A 21,824-nucleotide genomic window follows, 5' to 3' on the forward strand; every position below is an offset into this window, starting at 1 on the left:
CAAAAAAAAAAAAAAAAAAAAGGAAGTATCATTTGAGGATGCATAGCAACTGTAACTTTCAACATTTGCTTATATGAAGGCCAAATAGTAATGCCATTTTAGTAAAACAAGAGTTTGGTAGAATCCAATAAATTTAACATACAGTTACTATATCACTGAGCCATCCCATTTCTGCATTTCTAACCAGTATTTACATGTTTCAGCATTGTTGAGTTCAATCTCTCTCCCCTATTGCAATACTCTAGAATAAAGCCTGCCTTACCATTTTTAGCAAGTTTTCAGTATAATTTCTCTTGACACTGTTTATAATGTGCCAAACACTCTTAGGCTTTTTATAGATATTATTGTGTTCATTTGTCACAAAATCTTCAAGGTAGGCAATGTTATCATCCCCAAATACAGGTGGGAATACTAAAACTATGGAAAGTAAATTAACTTGCCAAGAGTCCCAAGTTTTTTAATGGAAGCACATAGGAGACTTACTCTTAATCACTATATCACATATATTTTGAGAAAATAAGGTTTTTGTTTTTCTCTAAGGAACGCCGATACTGCTTCCAAAAATAGCCTTTTCCTTGGACTCATCATTCTATTTTGGTTGTATTTGACGCTAATAATCAGTTAAGAACCTACAAAGAACAAATCACTCTAAAAGAGCCAAGCAAAATATGGAAGCAACATAAATGTCCATTGATGGATGGATAAGGAAGATGTGATACACTCACAGACACACACACACACACAATTAAACAGCCACCAAAAAGGATGTAATTGTGCCATTTGTAACAACATGGATGAACTTAGAAGGTATGCTAAATGAAGTCAGAATGAGAAAGAGAAATACAACACAATTTCACTCATATGTAGAATCTAAACAAACAAACAAATGAATGAATACACAAAAAGCAGAATCAGTCTTATAAATACTAAAGAAACTGATAGTTGACAGAGTCAGGGAGATGGGCACACCTGTGAAGGGGAGTGGGAGATACAAGCTTCCAAGTATGGAATGAGTAAGTCACAGGAAAATAAGTCACAGCACAGGGAATATAGCCAATGATATTGCAGTAGCATTTTATGGTGACAAACTGTAGCTATACCTGTGGTGAGAATAGCATCACATATAGAAAAGTTTAATTACAATGTTGTATACCTGAAACTAATGTAACATTATGTTACATATTAATATATCTTAATCATTTTTAATAATTAAAAAAAGTCTCCAGAATTCATTCCAGGAGATGAGATAACATGTCTAGAAACTAGATTATTTCTTCCCTATTCTATAATCTATGAGCTCTTATCCCACACATGGTAATAGTTTTGAGTATTAGAGTCTTCAGTAAGCATAAAGGATACTTCCTTACTTACGTAAATATTTCACTTTGTAAAATTGATAATTCCCACAGCAACTAATAGGTCATGTTGAAAATTAGGAGAGAAGGTTCAAGGTGGATATGCCAATGAAAACCAAGATCCAAGTCCATTATTTCTGTGAGACATTGTAGAGAATGAGATGATGGAAAAAATAGTGACAAGTTTTGGTCAATGTTCTGACAGTTTACTTAGTAATAAGGTAATCTCTGTAATAAAACAAAATGACACCAAGGAAAGCTTAAATACATAATGAGGTATATGTTTTCATACATTTTGAGTTTGTAAATTATTCCTAAGAGAAATATCATTGCTTCCTTTAGAGAATGAAATATTATTTATTTTAATACAAAAATAAAATTTAATGTGACTTTCAAAATATTCCTGATTTTATGAAGATACTTTGTTAATATCAATGATCACATTTTGAAAATATGAACTTAGTGTTGTTACATTCCTAAAAAGTCACAGGGGAATATTTTATCCCATGGATGTATTTGGTCAGTGAAGACATACCATTTTTAAAAGGAAGAACACTATTTCTTATCACAAATATTTTTTCCTTAGAACCGAGTCATTCTTGGGATTGACTTGATTATAAGCAACTCAGATACCTAATGAATTGTTGAGAATCACTGAAAAAAATCTCAAAATAAGAGTTTAAAGTCAGCCTCAAATATATAAAACACTCACCAGCAGGAAGCTTCTTTCTTTCTATGTCTCCTTTCTTCTCTCCATCTCCTCTTTACCTCCTTCCCTCTTCCTTTCTGCTTTGTTTTTTTTAATGTAAATGCAATCCTTTTTTTGTTGTGTACATGAGATATTGAAATAAAATTATTACCCAGAAGTTCAGGATCCCTATCTAATTCATTCCATTAAGTGTGCCGGGCATTCAAATTATGAATGTTGAATTTTTCTCTTCATAATCAGACTCACCAAAATATTCTGAATTAGTGTGATAGAGGAGAGGTTACAAGTTTGTTTTTTTTTTTAATCTGAGCTGACCAAATTCTGAGGAGATTAACATTTAAAATTCTAGGCAAATGCATCTCTAGAGCCCTAAATAAAAAGAGGATAAATCCCCAAACCTGGAAGGGAAGTCTTTTTTTTTTTTTCAGTTTCTGAGCCAGAGTGGAAGAAAAGTATCTACACTCAGAATGACTAACATGATCTTTTTTCAAGCTGCACACAGAGAACTTTCCCATGACTTTCTGTCCCCTTGTATATTCTTGTCAGGTACATTTTAGAAAAGATATCAGACACCTTTTAGAAAGCCTCTAAACATAAGTATTTGCATACTAATCGCAAAGAATCTTAAATTGACAAAAACAAGAGTTAAGAAATAGCTTAATGTATAATGTATATGTATACATTATGCATATATGTATGTATATATAATGTATAATTTAGTGTTTGTTTGGTTTTTTGTTTTTTGTTTTTTTGAGAGAGAGAGAGATTGAGCATATAAGTGGGGTAGGGGGAGAGAGAAAGAGGGAGACAGAATCCAAAGCAGGCTCCAGGCTCCAAGCTGTCAGCACAGAGCCCAACGCTGCAAAGTCTGATCCTGGGCTGGAACTCACCAACCCTGAGAGCAGGACCTGAGTTCAGGTCAGATGCTTAAGGGACTGAAACTTGCAAGTGACTCTTCCTTCCTTTTTTTTTTTTTTTTTTAATTCAAGTTAACATAAATTCTGGTCTTGGCCTCAGGAGTAAAACCCAGTGATTCATCTCTTACATATGACACCCAGTGCTCATGCCAACAAATGGTGTCCTCAATGCCCATCACACATTTATCCCATCCCTTGACTCACCTTCCCTCCAACAACCCTCAGTTTGTTCCCTATATTTAAGAGTCTCTTATGTTTTGCCACCCTCTGTGGTTTTATCTATTTTTCCATCCCTTCCTCTTATGTTTATCTGTCATGTTTCTCAAATTCCACCTGGGTGAAATTATGATACCTGTTCTTCTCTGACTTATTTCATTTAGCATAGTGCCCTCAAGTGAGGAAATGGGCAGAAGGCATGAACAGACACTTTTCCAAAACTGTAGGTAACATTTTTAAGTTTCTAATTCATGCTTCCAAAAACATTTGCATGTTTTGTCATATGTTCAAAGTACTAATCTAGATGCTGTTTCACATCTAACCTCTGTTTCACAAAACATGACAGATCTTTAGCTTCAAAAAGCCTAGGTTTATTATGAAAAAAGAACAGGAAATAAATTTATGTGATATGACAGGGAACGATGAATAACACATCATAGGTGATTAAAGAAGGAGAAATGGTGTAGCTGGTAAAAGAAATCACAGAGATTTATGAGGAACTAAAATTTGAGTCACTCACTGAACAGAATTTTAGACTGAGATGGGAGGAGAGATCTTTTCAAAACAAGAGAATTAAGAGGTTTGTGTCGAGAAGACTTTTGATTCAGCAAATAAGAGTGGGTGATTGACAAGAGAGATCAGCCATGGGATTGGAAGAAGGGTGTTGGTATACACTATTTGCCAAATCTGGAAGAAAAATAAGCTCTTAGAGAAATGAGATTATGGAGAAATTAGTGGAGAGAAGAATGGAGTTAGATAAATATTATTTTTGTGATAATGTCCACAGTTGCATATGAAGGCCGTTAATGAATTGGTAACACATGTATACATCATCAACTCCCACTATCACAGTCTGTCATATTAAAGTTCCAGTTAAACAAACTGGTGTGTTGTGGTTTTTTGAGCACTTATATCCCTTCAGGCACTGTCTATACCAATTAATTACTGCTTCTTAATAAGGACCCATCCAAACTCTGTAGGATGAAACAGCAATAATGTATTATTTTTTAAAATTTTTTAGTGTTTTTTGAATTTATTTCTGAGAGAGAGAGAGAGAGAGAGACAGCGTGAGCAGGGGAGAGTCAGGAGAGAGGGAGACACAGAATCTGAAGCAGGCTCCGGGCTCCAAGCTAGATGTCAGCAAAAAGCCTGATGTGGGCTCAAACCCACCAACCGTGAGATCATGACCTGAGTTGAAGTCGGACTCTTAACCAAGTGAGCCACCCAGGAGCCCCACAATAATGTATTCTTATAGCTCACAAACTTATCCCTTGTAAATCTCCGTTTGGTTCAGTCACTCATCTTCAGATACGTTGGGGTCTGGCTTAAGGTGGGCTTGGCTAGTGAAACTTAGCTGTGGCAGCTCTGTTCCTCATGTCTCTCATTTTCCTCCTGGAGCCAGTAGGCAATTCTAGGCATACCCTTCTGGCAGCAATGACCATGGCTAAATAGGACAAGCAGATATTAAGGTTTAACTTAGTGCCTAAATCATCAAATTGCAAGGCAATAGACATTAGTACAAGGAGGGATGTAAGCCTGGGTGTTTAATATAATTTGCCAAATTGTTCTTATTCCAATAGCACATAGGTGTAGGGTAACGTGCTCAAAGCAACACCATCAATGGTTTTCTTTCCTATTATATAAATATATAGAAACTTTTTTTCTCAAAGAGGTCAAAGAATGTAGCATGGGTCCTGTGTACAATAAAGAATGAAGCAAGCATCAAAACTAAAGGCAGAATGGGATCCTGCACAGAGAGTGTGGGTGACAGTGTGGACAAAGGAACAAGTCAAAGGAGAAAGTAGGGCAGGCAACTGAGCTTCTTCCAAAAAGAAGCTGTAATGAAAGAAGTAAGAGTTGTAAAGACTTAAGCTGACACAATCGAAACAGCAGTTGGCCCCACTTCACATGGAAAGGAAAGATTAGGGCACAGCTACCTGCTCAGCTCAGAGTGAATAGACTATTAAAAGTGTGCAGGAAAATTTTAAAAGTAAAAATGTCTGGAGCTACAATGAACACATTAATATCAACAGCTAAATATTTGGTCTCAGTGTTTGCACATTCTACAATTTGCTAAGCCACTGATACTTCTCAAAATGACAACCATAACAGGCAAGAGTGAGAAAAAGACTTAAGTTTTACAAATCTTATCAGAAAATACACATATTAGCACACTCGTGCCCTGGAAATGTATCTCTAAGAAAGATTTTAAGTATTAATGAAATGAAATATGGAAGTGTTTTAAGAAATATATAAATACTTTGGGGACACTTGGGTGGTTCAGTCGGTTAAGCATCTGATTTTGGTTCAAGTCATTATCTCATGGTTCATGAGTAAGAGCCCCATGTTGGGTGTGTCCTGACAGCTCAGAACCTGGATCCTGCTTTAGTTTCTGTGTCTCCGTCTCTCTCTGCTCCTCTCCCACTCATGTGCTCTCTCTCTCTCAAGAATAAATAAAAACATTAAAAAAAGAAATATATCAATACTTTTATATCTACTTCACATTTTCCCACAAATATGGAATTTTTAATAAAACCCATTAAAGAAAGATGAACTTAAGCTCTACATAGAGATGGTAGATGTGCAAATTCAAAAATATTTTCTTCTCATTTCATCCAGGAAACTGTTAACTGTTTACTTTTCAAAGTACGTGCAAATCAGTGGCATGGATATATTACAAATTCAGAAACAGATCAAAGACATACCAATTGAAAACTGTGTCAATAAAATCATGGGACGTTGTAAGAGAAGGCAAGCTATTTATGAAAATAATACACAAATATTTTGTAGAACTCCCACAGGTTGTAGCACATTATGACATTTTATTTTTTTATGTTTTTAATGTTTTAATTCAGAGAGAGAGAGAGAGAGTGAGCGAGCGAGCATGAGCAGGGGAGGATCAGAGAGAGAGGGAGACACAGAATGTGAAACAGACTCCAGGCTCTGAGCTAGCTGTCAGCACAGAGCCTGACATGGGGCTCGAACCCACAAACGTGAGATCATGACCTGAGATGAAGTCGGACGCCCAACCTACTGAGCCACCCAGGCACCCCCAATACATTTTAATGGACAAATTACAGACTGCTAAACAAGGGACAATAATATGAGTTCGTGTTTTCAATGACATGTTGAACTTTCAGGACACAGTGATGATGTGGTTACTGATTTCACACCCACAATCCCACAGGGGAAGAAGCTACAGAACCAGGTTTGTCGATAATTGCTAGCATAGTCTCTTTCCCATAGGGATGTGTTACCACTGTGAGGATGAGTTCAGCAGTGAGCACAATTTAAACTAGCACACTGCCTGTGGGAGGGCAAGAGTGGAGCATACTGAGGATGATAAAGAGGTATGGATACGGAGGAGTGTAGAGATAAACTCTCTGAGTTTTACACTTCTTGGCAGACCCCATTCTGTGTTTGTTTTTTATTTCATTACAGATTCTTTATTTTTTTTTTTTTCTAGGAGAGAGAGAGAGACAGACAGCGTGAGCAGGGGAGGGTCAGAGAGAGAGGGAGACACAGACTGAAACAGGCTCCAGGCTCTGAGCTGGCAGTCAGCACAGAGCCCGACGTGGGGCTCGAACCCACGAATCGCGAAATCATGACCTAAGCGAAAGTGGGACGCTTAACGGACTAGGCCACCCAGGCGCCCTATTTCATTACAGATTCTAGCTATTTAGTTTCAAATGGAGCATCAAATATACCTTGTAAAATTTGCAATCTCTACTTGCAAAGCCCATCCATAACTGACTATGTTGTATTCAGTGAGCTTTTATCTCTAATCCTTTTTTGGGAGGGTGGGGGCTACTTACACAGCTTGACTTAACATCTACATAAATACTTACATGGCTGTATTAATAGATAAGGCCTACAAAGTTACAGAAGTATATTTCAAGTAGCCTGTTGTGTCTAACAAGACATTCAGTGTGTACTTCAAACACAACATATTCACAATAAAACTCATTTACCTTTCAACTTTTTAACTTACTTATACCTGTATTGATGATATGACCTTCTATGGCAACAAAGCTATAAATATTTGAAATTATCATTGGCTTTTTTTCTCTTTTAGCCCTTAAACCAAAAGATTTTAAGGACCAGTGAATCCACCTTTAGAATGGTTCTTTGTCTTTCTCCTCCTTCCTGGTCTTGCTACACTCACCCTGGGCAGCTTTCTTGATTTCTTCCTGGACAATGTAATAGTCCTTCAATAAATCTCCTTGTTTACAGCTTCTGTACTCCTGATACTCTCTGGCACCAGAAAAATCGTTTAAAACTAATCTAATTATGTCATTCAATCCCTGAAACCTTCGATGATTCTTCAGAGCCTGCCCCATAATTTTTAAAACACTTTTTCTTATCAAAAACATGATTTCTTAAAAAATAACATAAAGTAGAAAGCCTGAACTACTCCATTTGAAGTAGGATTCAAAGTGTCCTAATTGCTATTTCTCCCATTTCAACAAAGGTTATTTCTGAAGTACCATTGTGGAACCCTTGAAGTCTAACAAATTTAATTTGAGCTACAAAATAACAGATACTTACTTTGGCTATGGGGTCACACTTTCCCTTTCAATTATTATTTCCCGGTATTTCATTTAATGTATCTTCTATTGTGTTGGAACAGATATTACAAAAACTTCCCTGTGGTTTCCCCCCTCATTGCTTTCCCTAATGCCAGCAGTACTCCACATTTGTGTCACAGTGCACTGAGGTAACCGATGATCTTCAAACGTGTGCCACCAAAGGCTGATGCACAAAATTATTTTTTTCGCAAATGAGGACAAGTGCTTTTCAGCAAAGTGTATTAGATGGAACATCTGATGCTGTTGAATATATAAAGCTGAGACTATGAAGTAAAGAAATGGCATCACCACAGGATGATATACTTACTAGATTGTGCCAGAACTATTCCATAGGAGACCATATTGGGGATAAAGGAAAGCTCTATCCAGTGGTGCCAAAGTGCTAAAGGGTAATTCATGGATGCAAAGTCTGTGGATTAATCTAAACCCTGCAACTATAATGCCGAAAACTGATAAATGCCCGACATGATAAATTGGGCATAAATGCCTTAATAGTGCTCCCTCTCTGCATTGTCTTTTCTCTATGTATATTCTTTTTGTCCCCATACTTTGAAACTCCTCTCAAATACTACCTTTTATCCATTTAGTTATCCAAATTACCCCAGAAAAATGTGGACTTTTTCACTAAAATTCTATACTCTTTAGTTTGTTTGAAAGGTTCCCAATCTATATTGGGAAAAGAACACTGCCTAAGAATAAAATGCTAAGTTTAATTTGTCAGTACTTAAATATAGGCAAGGAAAGGCGAGGTATCTCCAGGAAACCTGACTACACCGGCATAGATTATGTGTGGGGGCAGGAAGGTTAATAGCTTGAATCTAGTCTAGAATGATCCATATTCAAGGGCACAACTTATCCTTGTGTCTCCACCACTATCCAAGCGAGATGTCTTGGACCTATGATATGGTATGATAGCTCATGACACAATATATAATTCGCTATTTTTGTTTTGAATATATGCCTATAAGGTAAATTTGTAACTATAATTTGACCCCCTCCATTTAGACAGACACACACATGTCCACACACAGGCAAGAGAAAGAATACATGCTGGAGTTAGCTAATACCTACTCTGGAGAGCCCACTGGTAAAGCATCAAGATTTGTGCAAGTTAGTTGACATGTTAGTAGCTTCAAACCTGTCCTAGTGAAAAAAATTCACACATCAAATTCTGAAAGTTAGGCAAATAACTTCTCTCTTCACTCAATTCCTCGAAAAGCCAATTGTTTCACATGTATCAGAACACCACTTCTAAGATAAAGAATCCTAAATTCTTATTTGCTACATCATTTGTGAGGGACACTAAAATAACTGAGCTTCTGGGATCTGCAAAGCTGAAACCCTGACACTCATATATAAAAAGCCTTATAAAGTAGGACAGTAATAACATCCATTACTTATTGAGTACTGCTATATGCCAGGCACTCAAACATATTCCCTTTGAATCAAGACAACATCATCTAACCAGTAGTTAGGTGTTATATTACCTCTATTTCATATATAAGAGATCTGAGGAGTTAAAGCAATGGGCTAGATTTTATATGTTGTCTCTATGAGGATTCATACCTGAGTTACCAAACGGGCTCCCTCTTTTCACAATTCTGCCTTTCTTTTTTCACAAGAGTAAATAGGTAAGCAAGAGTGAACATTATTTAATCATTTCTCTACTGGTCAATATTTTATTTCTTGAAATGTTTCTAGATTAACATTAAGAATATCATTTATCCTCTATGGTTCACATTTTCTTCATCTATCATGTCAATAGCTGGAGTAAGATGGCAATATGGTTTTTTAAACTGTATTATGGGTATAAGGGAAGAGCAATACCACAAAGATTCTACTGATAAAAACATGCATCCTTAAAATTTTATTTTACCATAGTTATAAAACTTGCTGGTTAAGAAGGTAAACTTTGAAATGAGATAGCCTTGGATTTGAAATCTCATTTCTAGGTAAATGGCAAGTAGGCAAGTTGCTTAGTTCCAAATATCTTTTTTTTTTTTTTAATATTTTTTATTTATTTCTAGGAGAGCGAGAGAGAGCATGAGCAGGGGAGGGTCAGAGAGAGAGGGAGATACAGACTCTGAAATAGGCTCCAGGCTCTGAGCTGGCAGTCAGCACAGAGCCCGATGCGGGGCTCGAACCTACAAATCGCGAGATCATGACCTAAGCGAAACTCAGACACTTAACCGACTAAGCCACCCAGGCGCCCCGCCAAATATCTTCTTACTTCTTACTAGATCTTACTTAAATCTAATGTGCAATAATAATCTTAACACTTACCCCAATCCTACCCAATATCACTATAAAGAATAATTAATATATGTGAATTGTTCAGCATAGTTCCTGGTACAGAATAAATGTAGTTATGACTTTATTGGTTGGTGATTTAGGGAAGCACGTTGCTTTTCCCAGCAGCCTAATGGAAAACGATAGTGTGTCACTGAAATGTTATCCTCATTCTGTAATTCCTATATTTCTTCAGCAGTGCAGCATTGGGGAAAAGCACTACACAATTTTTAAATACTTTGAAAGTTATCAGACAAACAAGGGCACTAATGTATTAATACACAAATACAAAAATGACTCTTGACATGTCATAAATCTATTTAAATAATACCTCAAAAACAAGGATGTTTTCCATCTTTTTTGAGTACTTGATTGCCTCAATTAAATGGATTTGAACTGAAATGACTTCACTTCAACTAGAAAATGATTAACCACAATTATCTTAAAATATACCGCATATGTTTGATGCTCTCAGTTATTCTGTTTTTCCTCATTACAATTTAATTGCCTTGGAACATAAAACCATATTTAAACTGCAGAAAATGCCTAAGTAAATATGTATTTCAAGGAGAAGGCAAAAGAGGTGTATTTGCTCTATCAGAGACCTGTGCTTCACTGGTCTCAATAGGCCAAATGTAGGTCAGAGAACCACTCCCAGTAATTCTATTTATTTAGACACCCATTACACAAAATAGAACAATTGTTTCATCATGAGGCTGCAGCCCCTGCAGAAGAGTGATTAGAGGAATAACTGGGTGAATACTCTTAGGAACCGTATGGTCTAAAAAGTAGTAAGGGCCAGTCTGTTAGAAAGTGAGATGGAATCTTGAGGTCGTTTCTTAGATTCATACTACATGAACTTCTCTAAAATCAGGAGTAGATGGTCTTGGTTATCTCCAATCCAAAACACAACAGTTAAGAGAGCCTAGTGGTTAAGTGCATAGACTTTGGAATGAGATGGATTTGGGTTCAAACCAAGGCTGTCACTCACCAGTTTTGTGATCTTGGGAAAACTGCCTCACTGTTCTAAGCTTCAAGTTCTCCTCTGAATATAAACAATGGAGCTTACCTCATATAGGAGTTGTGAAGACTCAATAAGATAATACACAGTTTATAGCAAAATGCTGTATTTGCCTAAGAGTATTATCTTCCCAGATTTATGTAGAGGAATGAGACCAGATTTCAATAACTTATACCTGTTGTCATTATCTTCTTGGTGCCTTTCTGTAGTTTTCAGTGCCAATATGAGATGTTTGAGAAAAGTTTCCTTTGCTAGTAGTCATGCCCATTTAAAGATAACTTTGATCAGTATTCCACAAATGTAAAAAACTGTTTTTGTCCTCTCTGTGTCTGAGCAAATCGATATGCAAATGAATACCTCTCAAATGAGCCATATCCTGTACACTAATAAGTAGCACATATCTCTAAAGGCTGATCAAGGACTTGTAATTTTCCCTAGTGTGGCTCTCAACCACATTCTTTTTTCTTTTTCTTTTTTTTTTTTTTAAAGATAAATGGGATATAATTTATTTTCCTACTTCTAGAGAACTTAAAGAAAAATATTGTGGCTTTCATTACAGAACACCATTTATTTTTCATGTTATTACTCTTTAAAAAAACTGAAATATCAGATTAGAGTTTTTGAACCACCAAAGAGTACAATGGATATAGAATGTTTTCTCATTTTTTCACTGAAGATATAAATCTGGAAAAGCTCTGCCATAATATTAAGAAAATATCTCTCCAAAGAAACTTAATCCTGGGCATATATGGAATACAGCCAGATTAATGCTAACTCATCCTGCACACCTAGAAAACTGATTTGAGGATTACCACAACAATCTGCACTACCTGAACCACAGAACTCAGCAGCTATGTGGCCTGGAGAGGTGTATTGGGGGATAGAGGTGCCACGGAGGGCAGGGAGCCATTTTCCTGTGGAGAGAAGACGGAGACTGAGGGGAGCAGATTATGGGAAAAGCACCCCCACAAAAGCAGCTGGAGAGAGAAACTGGAAACAGCCACAGGAACTGAAAGGGAGAAGGGAGAAAGGAGAAAGAAGAGAATTTAAATTCCATTAAGATTCTATAAACAGGGGGAGCACAGAGTCTAGGCACTCCACAGCTCAAATACCTAGTGGTGCTCTGGTGGGAAAAGTAAATCCACAGGAGCAGGTTGGTCTGGAAGGTCCTTGAGCCACACATAATTTTCCATAAACCCAGAAAAGTGGCTGCTATACATCATGTGAACTTTTTCAGGGGTTGGCTGGCACCCAGCCCCCAGTAGCAGCACAGTCCTGTGAACGTTTCTGGGTGAAGCCAGCACCCGGCCATTGCTCCGTGAGACCCTTCCCCAGAGGACCTGAGCAGGTCAAAGCCACAGTCCCTCAGGAGTGAGGAGTCAGGAAACAGCCTCATGTCAGATAAAACTCAGGAGGGAGATGCCACCTGGCAACCTGACGGCGTGGCTATGGACAGTGTAAAAGTGGGGAGTGGACAGAAACCAGAGACAAAGGACAGGTGCAGGATTCCTGGTCAGGGAGAGCACACAGTTCTGATACTAGACTAGGTAGCTGGGTGACACCATTTTCACCCAGCCGGTGCATGCACATACACACCTACAGGCGCCAAAACAATCCACCCCAGTAAGCTAAGCAGCACCATCTAGTGGAGAATGGAGCCATTATACTAAGCCCAGGCCAACCTCACTCTTCAGGAACACCACAAATCACTCTGCCTGCTTAGTTTACTGACTACAAAGTGCTTCATGATTTGACTTCAAGGGGAAAACAATGTAATATCAATCATATTTCAGCCTGTTCTATGGTCCATGTATTCAATTTTTTTCTTTCTTCTTCATTTCTTTTCTTTCACTGAATACAGAAAGAAGGAAAACTTTATTTTTCTTTTAATTTTTATTAAAAATATTTTCATTTTTTTCTACTAAATTTTTTACTTGTCTGTAAAATTTTAAAATTCTATTTTATTTCCATCAGTTCAACTTATTCTATTTCATTGTATTCATTTTCTCAAATTTTCACACTTCTTTTTTCCTTTTTCTCTTTATTCTCTAATCAGTCAAGCTCCTTTAAATAACCAGACCAAAACACACTTAGGATATAGCATCACTTGTTCGATTTTTTTTTTTTTTTTTTTTTTGGTATATGTTGTTTTCAATTTAAAAAAAAACTTTGACCTCACTAATTCCTTTTCTTCCTTCAAAATGATGAAACAAAGGAATACACTGCAAAAGAAAACATAGGAAGAAATGACAGCCAAGCACCACAGATACTTAAGAGACTTAACCAACACAGATACAAGCAAGATGCCCAAACTAGAATTTAGAATCACAATAATAAGGATACTAGCTGGGGTCAAAAATAGTTTAGAATCCCTCTCAATGGAAATAAAAGAAGTAAAAGCTAGCCAGAATGAAATAAAAAATGCTATAACTGAGCTGCAATTTCGAATTGATGCCACATTGGCAAGGAAAGATGAGGCAGAGCAGTGAATCAATGATATAGAAGACAAAATTACGGAGAATAATGAAGCAGAAATTGACCATCCAAAAGGTATATCATAGTCAAATTCACAAAATACTCAGTCAAGGAAAGAATCATGAAAGCGGCAAGGGGAAAAAAAGTCCTTAACCTACAAAGAAAGACAGATCAGGTTTGCAGCAGACCTATTACAGAAACTTGGCAGGCCAGAAGTGAATGGCACGATATATTCAATTTGCCGAATTGGAAAAATATGCAGCTAAGACATCTTTATCCAGCAAGGCTGCCATTCAGAATGGATGGAGAGGTTAAAAGTTTCCCAGACAAACAAAAATTAAAGGGGTTTTTCACCACTAAATCAGCCCTGCAAATAAATTTAAGAGTGATTCTCTGAGAGGAGAAAAGATGGAAAAAAACAAAAAAAAGCCAAAAGCAACAAAGACTAGAAAGAACCAGAGACCACCACCAGAATCTCCAACTCTACAAACAGCATAATGGCAATAAACTCATATCTTTCAATACTCACTCTTAACGTCAAGAGACCAAATGCTCCATTCAAAAGACATAGGGTAGCAGAATGGATGGTCTGTCATGCTAATGGTCACCAAAAGAAAGCTCGAGTAGCCAAACTTATATCAGACAATCTTGACTTTAGAAAAAGACTATAACAAGAGATGAAGAAGGGCATTATATCATAATTAAGGGGTCTATCCACCAAGAAAACATATCAATTGTAAACATTTATGCTCTAAATGTGTGAGAAAACAAATATATAAATTAATTAATCACAAACATAAAAAACTCATTGATAATAATACCATAATAGTAGGGGACTTCAACACCCCACTTAGCAATAGACGGATCATCTTAACAGAAAATCAATAAGGAAACCATAGCTCTGAATAACACACTAGACTAGATGGACTTAACAGATATATTCAGAACATTTCATCCTAAAACAGCAGAATATATGTTCTACTCCAGTGCACATGGAACATTCTCCAGAACAGACCACATACTGGGACACAAATCAGCCCTCAACAAGTACAAAAAGATCAAGATCATACCGTGCCTATTTTCAGACCACAACACTATGGAATTTGAAATCAACCACAAGAAAAAATTTGGAAAGATAACAAGTACTTGGAGACTAAAGAACACCCTACCAAAGAATGAATGGGGTAACTAAGAAGTTCAGGAAGAAATTAAAAAGTATATGGAAGCCAATGAAAATGATAACATCACAAGCCAAAACCTCTGGGACACAGCAGAGGAAGTTATAAGAAGGAAGTATATAGCAATCCAGGCCTTCCTAAAGAAGGAAGAAATGGCTCAGATACACAACCTAACTTTTCACCTCAAAGAGATGGAAAAAGAACAGCAACTAAAACCCCAAACCAGCAGAAGACAGAAAATAATAAAGAGTAGAGTAGAAATCAACGCTACTGAAACAACAACAACAACAACAGTAGAACAGATTGATGAAACCAGAAGCAAGTTCTTCGAAAGAATTAACAAAACTGATATACCACTAGCCAGTTTGATCAAAACAGAAAAGGAAAGGACCCAAATAAATAAAATCAAGATTGAAAGAGGAGAGGGGCGCCTGGGTGGCTTAGTCGGTTAAGCGTCCGACTTTCGCTCTGGTCATGATCTCACGGTTCGTCGGTTCGAGCCCCGCGTCGGGCTCTGTGCTGACTGCCAGCTCAGAGCCTGGAGCCTGTTTCAGTCTGTGACTCTCTCTCTCTCTGACCCTCCCCTGCTCATGCTCTCTCTCTTTCCTAGAAATAAATAAAAAATTAAAAAAAAAAAAGATTAAAAGAGGAGAAATCACAACCAACACAGTAGAAATACAAACAATAATAGAGAATATTATGAGCAATTAAATGCCAATAAAATGGGCAACCTGGAAGAAATGGAGAAATTCCCAGAAACAAATAAACTACCAAAACTGAAATAGGAAAAAATAGAAAATTTGAACAGACCCATAACTAGTAAAGAAATCGAATTAGTAATCAAAAATCTCCCAAAAAACAAGAGTCCAGGTCCGGATGGCTTTCCAGGGGAATTCTACCAAACATTTAAAGTAGAGTTAATACCTATTCCCTTGAAGCTGTTCCAAAAAATAGAAATGGAAGAAAACTTACAAACTCTTTCTATGAAGCTAGCATTACCTTGATTCCAAAACCAGACAAAGACTCCATTAAAAAAGAGAACTATAGACCAATTTCACTGATGAACATGGGTGCAAAAATCCTCAAGAAGGTATTAGCCAACCGGATCCAAAACTACATTAAAAAAAAAGATTCACTATGACCACGTGGGATTTATACCTGGGATGTAAGGCTAATTCAGTATCCACAAAACAATCAGTGTGATTCATCACATCAATAAAAGAAAGGACAAGAACCACATGATCCTATCAATAGATGCAGAGAAAGCATGTGACCAAAAAAAAAAAAAAAACCAGCATCCTTTCTTGATAAAAACCCTTAAGAAAGTAGGGACAGATGGATTATACCTTGAGATCATAAAAGCCATATATGAAAGACCTAACACTAATATCGTCCTCAATGGGGACAAAATGAGAGCTTTCCTCCTAAGGTCAAGAACAAGACAGGGATGTTCACTCTTGCCACTGTTATTCAACACAGTATTAGAAATGTTAGCCTCAGCAATCAGACAACACAAAGGAAAAAAGGCATCCCAATTGGCCAGGAGAAGGTCAAACTTGCTCTCTTTGCAGATGACATGATACTCTTTATGGAAAACCCAAAAGATTCCACCAAAAAACTGCTAGAACTGATCCATGAATTCAGCAAAGTAGCAGGATATAAAATCAATGCACAGAAATAGGTTGCATTCCTATATACCAACAATGAAGCAACAGAAAGAGAAATCAAAGAATCTATACTATTTACAATTGCACCTAAAACCAGAAAATACCTAGAAAATATTCATCCAAAGAAATGAAAAATCTGTACACTGAAAACTATAGAAATCTTATTAAAGAAATTGAAGAAGACACACACAAAAAATGGAAGAATATTCCATGCTCCTGGATAGGAAGAATAAATATGGTTAAAATGTCAATAACACCCAAAGCAATCTATCTATTCAATGCAATCTCTATCAACCTAACACCAGCATTCTTCACAGAGCTAGCACAAACAATCCTAAAGTTTGTATGGAACCAAAAAAGATCCCAAATAGCCAATGCAACCTTGAAAAAGAAAACCAAAGCAGGAGGCATCACACTCCCAGATTTCAAGCTGTATTACAAATCTGTAATCATTAAGACAGTATGGTACTGGCACAAGAACACTTAGATCTGTTCAACTGATAGAATGGGTGAAGATATTTGCAAAGAACATTTCTTATAAAGGGTTAGTATCTAAAATCTATAAAAAAGAAACTTATCAAATTCAACACCCAAAAAACAAGTAATCCAGTGAAGAAAGGTGCTAAAGACAATGAACAGAGACTTCTCCAAAAAAGACATCCAGATGGCCAACAGATACATGAAATGATGCTTAATGTCATTCATCAGCAAGGAAATACAAATCAAAACCACAATGTGATACCATCTCACACCCATCAGAACGGCTAACATTAACAACCTGGGTAACAACAGGTGTTGGCAAGGATGTGGAGAAAGAGGAGCTCTTCTACACTGTTGGTGGGAATGCAAATTGGTGCAGTCACTGTGGATAACAGTATGGAGGTTCCTCCAAAAATTAAAAATAGAACTACCTTATGACCCAGCTATTGCACTACTATTTATCCAAGGAACACAGATATGCTGTTTCGAAGTGACACATGCACCCCAATGTTTATAGCAGCACTGTCCACAATAGCCAAAGTGTGGAAAGAGCCCAAATGTCCATCGATGTATGAATGGATAAAGAAGATGTGGTATGTATACACACACACACACACACACACACACACACACACACACACGAGTATTACTCAGCAATCAAAAGGAATGAAATCTTGCCATTTGCAGCTAGGTGGATAGAACTAGAGGGTATTATGCTACAATGATTTACATCTGTAGCTAAAAACACCTCAAAAGTTAGGTCAGTGAAATATCTATGCTATTATGGTAGGTTTTCTGAGTACTGTGAGGTTCACAGCGCTGTGTAGTGTCATTGCCCAACAGATGGTGATATCTGGTGTTAAGATCAACATTTTCTTTTACTGTTCTTGCCCAGTTGGAGTACATTTCACTCAATTCTTTTTCCAGAAATGCCATCTCTTCACCTGTTCCCTAACCTGACTGAATTGTCTGTTCATGGTTAAAGGTTTCAATCACTAAATTCTCTGTAAAATTTCCCTTGAGTCTGCCTATACTCCTTCCTAGTGTAAATTGACTCATTTTTACCTTTACATCTTTCTCTTTTATTTTCCTTAAGAACTTCATTTAAAAACTTTTTAATGTTTGTTTTTGATAGAGATGGAGAGAGAATGAGCACAAGCAGGAGAGGGGCAGAGATAGAGGGAGACAGAGAATCAAGCTCCAGGCTCTGAGCTGTCAGCACAGGGCCTGATTTGGGGCTTGTACTCATAAACTGTGAGATCATGACCTGAGCTGAAGTCAGAAATTAGCCTACAGAGCCACTCAGGTGCCCCCTTAACCTAACGTATAGACCATTTTAGACATTGACCCAGAAAAGAAATTTGAAAATGTCATCGTATAAACGTTAAAATATTTGGCCATAATGTGTAGCAACATGGATGGACCTTGAGGGTGTTATGCTGAGCGAAAGAAGTCAGGCAGAGAAGGACAAATATCATATGTTTGCACGTATAGGAGGATTAGGAGGAACTTGATGGAGGAACAAGGGGGAGAAGAACGGGGGAAATGGTGGGGGAAAGGGAGAGAGGCAAACCATGAGAGACTCTTGAATGCTGACAAAAACTGAGGACTGATGGATGTGGGGGGGAGGGGGGATGGGCATGGAGGAGGACACTTGTGGGGTGAGCACTGAGTGTTATGTGGAAACTAATTTGACAATAAACTATTTGTAAAAAAATATATATATATTTGGCCATAACTTTTCCTGAAATTTACCTAGAGTAGAAAATTTAGTATGCTCCAATAACACTAGGAAGCCTTCACCAAATAATAAAAAGTGGTAATTTCCCCTTAACTTATTCTGATTGAATATCTAATTCTCTCTTCACTCATTCCTCTCTGACTCCTCATTTGCCCATAATATAAATACAGCACTATATTTGGGTAGCTCTTCCAGTATTTATATAAACAGATAGATAAACAGATAGATGAGCAGATGGATGGAAGAATGGATGGATGGATGAATTAATGGATACAGATATAGATACATAGACATATAGATGTACAAAAACCTAAGTCTCTATGATTTGGAACTATGCCTAGGGATCAGGTTTACTTTATATAGACTGTTTATAACACACACTCACACAACCCTGGGCAACAGTTTCAGTGCACTGTTACTCTGTAACACTCTGAAGAGGTTCAGTGCTCTCACCAGGAAGGTGGACAATACCCCTTAACTCTCTTCTGGTGAATACAAAATTGGAACTTATACACACAAACATAAAACAATTGAATGTTTCTCACTAAAAAGAACAAATACATGGTGTTGGAACTAGCCCAGATTATCTGAGAAGAGAAATATTTCTGTATCCTCACAACATTGGTGGGGATAGGGGTTGGGAGAGTTCATTTATCTTGTTAGTTTCACTAATATTCCTACCCTTCTTGCCAATTCTTCTTCACCCTTTTTGGCGTTTACCATTCATTAATTTTCTAAGTGTGTAATATGTAAGTTGTAGGAGTATGTAAAATATAAAAATTTATAGTATGTGTAAATATATTTTCAGATTTATATGTGTAAAACATCTATATGTAAATAATGTATATAAGTAAAACATATATATATAAATATTATATACATACATATGATTAACTTTCATCTAATAAGTAAATCGATTCCATGTTGCATCTTCTGACATATGTGAAAGCTGCAATGGCAGTAAGCTTCTTGACATAAACCATGGTCATGATTTTTCATATGTGACACCAAAAACAAAAGCAAAAATAAACAAGTGGGACTACATCAGACTAAATACCTTCTGCACACCATAGGAAACCATTAACAGAATTAAAAATGAAGCCTACTGAATAGGAGAAAGTATTTACAAATCATTGCTTACAAATAAGAGATTGATATCCAAAACATATGAAGAACTCATACACATCAACAGCAAAAAAATAAATAAAACAAAAAAACCCCCCAATTAATAATGAGCAGAAAATCCAAATAGATATTTTTCCAAAAAGCAGAGACAGCCAACAGACACATGAGAAGTTGATTATCACTAAATACAAATAAAAACCACAATGAGATATCGCCTCACACCCGTTAGAATGTCTATCATCAAAAGGAAGAAATAAGGTACATTAGTGAGCATGCAGAAAAAAACAGAACCTTTGTACTCTATTGGTGGGAATGTATATTGGTGCAGCCACCGTAAAGAGTACAGATGTTCATCAAAAAATTAAAAACAGAACTATCATATGATCCAGCAACTCTACCACTGGACATTATCCAAAGAAAATTAAAACACTAACTCAAAAATGCATATTCAGGGGTGCCTGGGTGGCTAAGTTGGTTAAGCATCTGACTTGGGCTCAGGTCATGATCTCAGGATTCGTGAGTTCAAACTCCATACTGGGTTCTGTGCTGACAGCTCAAGCCTGGAGACTGCTTCAGATTCTGTGGCTCCCTCTCTCTCTGCCCCTTCCTTGCTCTCACTCTGTTTTTCTCTGCCTGTCAAAAAATTAACATTAAAAAAATTTTTTTAAATGTATATTCACCTCCATGTTTATTGCAGCACTGATGGATGAGTGAGTGGATAAGGAAGATGTGGAATATATATATATATATACACACATACACACACATATACACTCATTGATTTAATACTCAGCCATAAAAAAGAATGACATTTTCGCATTTGTGACAACATATGGACCCTGAGGGAAAAATGCCAGCTGAAGTATGTCAGAGAAAGACAAATACTATATGATCCCATTTATATGTGGAATCTAAAACAATAGCAACAAAACCATAAAACCAAAGTTCATAAATAAACAGATTGGTAAGAACACAGGGGTGAGCGTGGGTGAAGGGGTTAAAAGGTACAGATTTTCAGTTATAAAATAAGTGAGCCATAGGAATATAATATATAGCCTGGTGACTACAGTTACTAATACTATATTACCTAAATGAAGATGGTAAGAGAATAGATGTTAAAAGTTCTCATCACTAGAAAAAAGTTATGCAAACTATAGGAATACGTTAACTAGACTTAATGTGGTGATCATTAAATAGCAAATCATGATATTACACACCTGAAATATGTTATACATAAATTATACCTCAATTAAAAAAACTGTAACAGTTATGCTTACAATAGATATCTTGATGTATAATTAAGAAAAATATTAGAAGACAACATTAAGGTCATCAAGAAACTAAAGAGGTTTAAGAGACTGAGTTCACTGTAAACTTTGCCAAACATGTAGAATTCAGAGAAAGACTCAGAAATCTATTATGCAAGCTCACAATGGTGCTGGAAATAAATTAGGGCTTCAAATGTCACACTCCTTTCTTTTTTCCTATCAAAGTTACTTAAGTAAGTCTACATACTATGTATCCAACCCAATCACCTCCCTGATGACCTGTTTTAGCTGGGACATCACTATGGTCCTGCCCTTAGCACTTTTGGTTCTCAGGCCTTAAAACCCAGTGTGGAATTGACATCACTGGCTGTCAGGCATTCTAACCACTGCCAGCTTTCCTGGACCTGCAGCTCATTCAAGGATGGTGGATCATGGGACTTCTCAGCCTCCACAATCATGTGAATGAATGCTTTACAATAAATCTCTTTCCAGAGGTATAGGGGTTCGGTTTCTTTGGAGAACCCAGACTGTGAAAGCATTGCTTTTTCTTCCTTCTTCTTCCTTCTTCTTCTTCTTTTTCAATGTTTATTTATTATTGAGACAGAGAGAAACACAGCATGAGTGGGGGAGGGGCAGAGAGAGAGGGAGACACAGAATATGAAACAAGCTCCAGGCTCTGAGCTGTCAGCACAGAGTCTGACACGGGGCTCAATCCCACAAACTGTGAGATCATGATCTGAGCTGAAGTCGGATGCTTAACCAACTGAGTCACCCAGGCGCCCCGTGCTGATTTT

The sequence above is a fragment of the Hyaena hyaena genome, unplaced genomic scaffold, assembly GCF_003009895.1.
Source record: "Hyaena hyaena isolate Hyena2069 unplaced genomic scaffold, ASM300989v1 scaffold_768, whole genome shotgun sequence".
Classification (NCBI taxonomy): Eukaryota; Metazoa; Chordata; class Mammalia; order Carnivora; family Hyaenidae; genus Hyaena; species Hyaena hyaena.